We start from the raw sequence: 6,411 nt of genomic DNA on the forward strand, positions 1-6,411 counted from the left end.
ATAGTTGAAAAATTGATGATGATCCATCAGCAATAATCAATTGCATTCAAGTAGACACAATTTGTCTGCGTTTGTCTGGATACAAATCATTTGCATTTTCATCAGTTTTCTGCAACTTACATAATTGTAAAATAGCTCAAAGATGATGAAAGATGGAGCTGAGGCCTTGACTGGAGTAATCTCCAGTAATCTTTATTGCCTATTTTAAAATCATTCACGTTTCTAATTGGAGTCTGTGTGCCCCTGCATTAGCTTCGTGATTCTTATCACTCTAGCTGTGCCACTAAGCAAAGTCCATGCAGGAAAGGAATATAAAATTCCCAACGGGAAAGCCATCCTCACGCAAAAGTTTATTGCCACCAACTCATTAGATCATGAACAGGTTCATGGGTGACTGGAGAGAAGACAGAAGAAGGGGTTGGCTCTTTGGTTGAGTTCCCTCAATGGCATCAAAGTATCTGAGTGGTCTGCTGGGTCCCAGAGAACACAGGAGACCAGAAATGTGAACCATCTTCCTTCAGATCCTTTTCTTTCAGCAGCCCTGGGTTAGGATCTCCTTTGCTGGAGTGAAACTGTGACACCCAGGTCACCTATGAGACTGAGCCAGAGGGTGACTGCAGGGCAAGATGGACCAAATTCACACCATTTCAATACACAATCTTTACAGCCTAAACAATTTAAATACTAAAATATTTAAATCATTCCTGCCAGCATAAGTTTCACTGGGATTGTAACATCATCTAATTTTAACCACTACATTAAAAGTGTTTTCAAACAGTCCTACCAGTGTTCAACTTAAATCCTCTCTTGAAAATACTGCACTCACATAACTACTCAGCCTAATGAATGGTCTCTGGAAACCATCAAGGGAGCAAGCTTGCATAGTTTCCCATTAGCTGCAGCAAACCAGCCCACAAGGGGATTTCCCAGGCTGCCTGGGATTTCCCAGACCCCTTGGATGGTGCAGAGTCCTCACAAAGCAGATATTTATTTCAGAGACACCCTGGATACTCACCCAGATCAGACCATCTTACCCGTCTCCTGAGAAATTTGTATGCAGGTCAAGAAACAACAGTTAGACTGGTTCCAAATCGGGTAAGGAGTATGTCAAGACTGTATATTGTCACGTGCTTATTTAACTTATATGGAGAGTATATCATGCAAAATGCTGGGCTGTGGATGAACCAAAAGCTGGAATCAAGATTGCTGGGAGAAAAACCAATAATCTCAGATATGCAGATGACACCGCCCTTATGGCAGAATGTGAAGAAGAACTAAAGAGCCTCTTGATGAAAGTGAAAGAGGAGAGTGAAAAAGTTGGCTTAAAACTCAACATTCTAAAAACTAAGATCATGACATCCGGTCCCATCACTTCATGGCAAATAGATGGGGAAACAATGGAAACAAGAGACAGACTTTATTTTGGGGGGCTCCAAAATCACTGCAGATGGTGACTGCAGCCATGAAATGAAAAGATGCTTGCTCCTTGGAGGAAAAGCTATGACCAACCTAGACAGCATATTCAAAAGCAGAGACATTACTTTGCCAACAAAGGTCCGTCTAGTCAAAGCTATGGTTTTTCCAGTAGTCATGTATGGGTGTGAGAGTTGGACTACAAAGAAAGATGAGCGCCAAAGAATTGATGCTTTTGAACTCTGGTGTTGGAGAAGACTCTTGAGAGTTCCTTGGACTGTAAGGAGATCCAACCAGTCCATCCTAAAGGAAATCAGTCCTGAATCATCATTGCAAGGACCTGATGCTGAAGCTAAAACTCCAATACTTTGGCTACCTGATGCGAATAACTGACTCATTGGAAAAGACCCTGATGCTGGGAAAGATTGAAGGTGGGAGGAGAAGGGAATGACAGAGGATGAGATGGATGGCATCACTGACTTGATGGACACGAATTTGAGTAAGCTCCAGGAGTTGGTGATGGAAAGGGAAGCCTGGCGTGCTGCAGTCCACAGGGTCACAGAGTCAGACACGACTGAGTGACTGAATTGGATACTCACTGGTAATATTTTTCTCTAAATCAGTTAGAATCTAGCCTGATTGAAACAAGACATTCTTTCCTGAGTGAGAGTTTTGTGTCTCCTATAAAGAGGGGGCAAAAAGGAGATCTACCATTGTGACACCAAGAAATGTGCTTTCCCAGAAGATGTGGCTTTAACAGAGGAGTTGAGCAAGAGTGTGGGTGGAGATACTGGACAGCTTCCTGCAACTTGTGAGTCAGGTCATTATCATGCAGTTTCACCATTTTTTTGGAGGGAACTCCCAGGACTTCAGCTGCACGTATATGCCAATGTTATATATAAACGATTTCTAAAATCAAAGCCAGGGTCACTGTGATATGGGACTTTCTACCCCCACAACTCCTTGTCATCTACTAAAATAATTCTGAAGACTATGCTGGGGTCCACACTCATATTCTTTCATATGTGGTTTACTACATATTCTCAATTTCTAATTTGTGGCTCAAGAAGCCTTGCAACATGGGCAAATTTCCCTTTGACTATGTATGTGAATCACCCATCTGTACACGAAGGGTGGGGTTACCAAATGGTTTTCCCAGTCTTTCTGACTTTACATGTTCTTTTGCAATTCTCCAAACTAAGTCTGAATTTCTTAAAAAGCTTGTCAAGAGCCCTGTGCTTGGCCAAGCCCTTAGAGGATGACAGCCTTGCACTAAAGCTCATTTCTCAATTAAAAGGAACTACTAGAATTATTAACTCTGGTGACTCAGACAGTAAAGTATCTGCCTACAATGCAGGAGACCCAGGTTTAATCCCTGGGTCGGGAAGATCTCCTGGGGAAGGAAATGGCAACCCACTCCAGTATTCTTGCCTGGAAAATCCCATGGACGGAGGAACCCAGTAGGCTACAGTCCATGGGGTCACAAAGAGTCAGACATGACTGAGCGACTTCACGTTCACTAGAATTATTTATTTCGCATCTGTCTCCCTTGGTAGACATTAAACTCCAGAAGGACAGGGTAGATTTCTTCCTTACTTAGCACTATCTCCCCAGCACCTAACACAGTGCCTGGCACATTCTATGCATTCACTAAGTATTTGCCGAACAAGTGAAAAAGGGCACCAGGGGCTTGGGTTCTTAGCTGCTAGACAGTGGCAGCAAGGAAGCCTGCCAAGGTGCGACTGGGCAAGCTTCCCGAGCTGCTCTTACCTCTAAGGCAGAAGAATACTTCAGGCACCTGTGATCATTGTCTGGACCCTCTTCTGACAGCTGAGGCTGCGGCATTTGCAATATTCCATCCCTAAAACCTTCTGAGCTACAACTGCATATTCTGAGATGGACAGAGCGACACATCCTCTACGCAGCTCTATGCCTTCCTGGCTCTATCTGCAGAAATTCTGGGTAGGCCCAGGGTTTCGAAGTCTGCCTCTCACTTCTCCACCCTGTGACTGACCAACTGTGACTCCACTCACACTGCTCACCCTCACTGCACTGGATACTCTCAACCCAATCCCAATGCAAATCAGCAAGTCAGAACCACCACCTGGGCACCAGGCCCAGGGGACGAGTGAGGTCTGAACCACACCCTAGTCGCCCTTACCAGCAGTGAACCTGCCTGGTGGGGGATTTTCCCACCAGGAGGAAAGGGCAATTTGGGGTGTGGAGGGTGTGGGGTGTAGGTAGGCCAAGCCATGACCCAGAGAAGTAAACTTTTAATACTTTGATACTTTGCACAGAGGGCAGTCCTACCAGAGGGGCTTCCCTGGTGACTCAGTGGTAAATAATCCACCTGTCAGTGCAGGAAATGAGGGTTTGATCCCTGGGTCGGAAAGATCTCTTGGAGAAGGAAATAGAAACCCACTCCAGCATTCTTGTGTGGAGAATCCCATGGACAGAGAAGCCTGGTGGGCTACAGTCCATGGGGTTGCTAAGAGTCCGAGAGAACTAAACAGCAACAACAAGCCCTGCCAGAAATGTCCTTTCTGTTTACAGAGCTCACTATCCTTTGTACGCTGCTCAGTCACTGCATGTTATACAGAAGTGCAGGACTTGGGCTTTGTGTAAAGTGCAGGACTTTCTCTGCTCGTGTCTGCCCTTGTGTGGGAAGTCAATGGGGCTGTTGGAACTTTCTTCTTCCAGGCTTGTCCCAGAGGAGCGGGAAGAGCCCAGAGAAGATCTGAGAAACTTCCTCTCCCCTCTGCGTCTTGGGCAGCACTGTTCACTGAGTGGAGAAAGAGAGCTGTGCCCCCTACAAATATAAACGTCCTCTCACCAGAGCATGAAGCAAGAGATTGTCACCTAACATTAAACTGAAACTTTAGTAACAGTCTTAAGCTTAAAAGCTTCCCTAATGGTCTCCACAAGCATTGTTTCACTCTTGAAATCTGTGATCTCTACTAGAGGTAGAGATCAGAATTAATTAGAATATTCCGAATTTGAAATAATAGTGATTGGGGGACACACAGGGATTGAGTGGGGACGGATGACAGAGACAGAGCTCAGCTGTTCTCTGACAGGCTCATTCTTTGTCTATAGGGCTGAAATGTTTCCCAGGATAAAAGTATCTGATTAACATCATTTTTCCATAAACACTGTCAGTAGATTATGATCAAAGGCAGTGTGCACTTAAACAAAGATGTGTGGGAGTGAAAGCATTCTCTTCCTTTCCTTTGTCGAATCTCTTCTCAGACTCACGATCCTAGGCCTTAGGGAAATCTTCTATGAATGATGTCAGAAACCGTTTTCAAATGTCCAGCCGTTGACAGTTGATACACATCTCCTGGATGGGATGAAAATGAACAAAGTGCCTCTGTTTTGTAAACTGCCGAGCTGAACGTGTAATTATAACATGTATTTGAAATTTGCATTTCAAATAGTCCTCAACTGTTTTTCTGAGTGTTTCAATCTCTATAGCATTGACACTCATCCGATTCGCCTGGGTTGTAGATTTCATTTTATGCATCTCTGCAGTCTTTTCTTCTTCTTCAACACAGTATTTTACAAAATCTTTCTGAAAGTCCTTTCTAGTGTTGACAAAAGCACGTCCTCTCTCGGAACTTACAGGGAAAGGGAAAATTGGATTTTAAAATGAATCTGTGTGTGCATGTGAGTGTGGGCATGCGTGGGTGCAAACTCTGGAAAGGACCGGGGAGGGCAAAAGGACAAGTGATGGCAAAAAGTGACTCTCTTTTCATAATAATAAGTCACAGAAATGGAGACAATTTGATCCAGGAAGGCTTACTGTACTTCCTTGGAGTCATTTACATATTGCTAAGTGATCTGCATATCGCTGGGGCTACCAGGTCCCTGCACTGCGTTCCCTAGGCCTTTCTTCTCCCTTTTTCCCACTAGGAGGATGTTAATAATTAAGCTAGCAGGAAAACACTGAGAGAAAACAAAAGAGGCAGCAGCAGGAGCTCAAAGTCACCTCTTTTCACTCCATGAAGATCTGGGAACACACCCGCCCTGTCAGCTTCTCAGGAAACGAGGCAGACTTTATTTTCTTGCCTCTAGAAAGGAAACCCATTTGAGGGATTATGAATGTTGGTCTGTGTCTCAGTCTGAAGTTTAAATCTTTTCAAGCATGCAGTTATTAAGATGCCAAGTTGCCTCACTTAATTACAACCTTTATTATAGTATTGAATACTTTAAATGCACTATTTATCACACCTGAAGAGAAGAGCAGTCGTTCCTTAATGGCCCACTCTCGGTGGGCTGCTGTTGACTATCTTCTGTCCTGGATTAATTCCTAGTAATTGCCTAGTGAGTCTTCCCAGGTGGCGCTAAAGGTAAAGAACCTGCCTGCTAATGCAGGAAACGTAAGAGATACACGTTTGATCCCTGGGTGGGGAAGATCCCATGGAGGCAGGCATGGCAACCCACTCCAGTGTTCTTGTGTGGAGAATCCCCATGGACAGAGGAGCCTGGCGGGCCACAGTCCAGTGGGTCACAAAGAGTCAGACATGACTGAAATGACTTAGGATGCACACAATGGCATAAAGGGATTCTTTCCCATGATTTGCAAGCCTGGGGTCAGTGGGATGGGACCGGTGGGATGGGCCTTTCAAAGAGCAGTAGCTTTTGACTCCCATGCTGCATTTTGAGCTCATGAAGTCAGGAAATGAAGGCCTAGAGCTTCTCTAGTGGTCCAGTGGTTAAGAATCCGTCTACCAAGGCAGGGGACATGGATCTGATCCCTGGTTTGGGAAGATGCCACATGCCTCAGGGCAATTAAGCCTGTGCATTGCAACTACTCAGCCCATGCTCTAGAGCCTGTGTTCCGCAACAAAAGAAGCCACCACAATGAGAAGTCCCCACACCACAACTAGAGACTAGCTTCTGTTTGCCACAACTAAAAACATACAAACAAACAAAGAGGAAAATTCAAAAAAAATAAACGAACACCTTGAGTCCAAGCCGCTGTCTTCACCGTAGAAA

This window comes from Bos taurus, chromosome 1 (genome assembly GCF_002263795.3).
Source record: "Bos taurus isolate L1 Dominette 01449 registration number 42190680 breed Hereford chromosome 1, ARS-UCD2.0, whole genome shotgun sequence".
NCBI lineage: Eukaryota > Metazoa > Chordata > Mammalia > Artiodactyla > Bovidae > Bos > Bos taurus.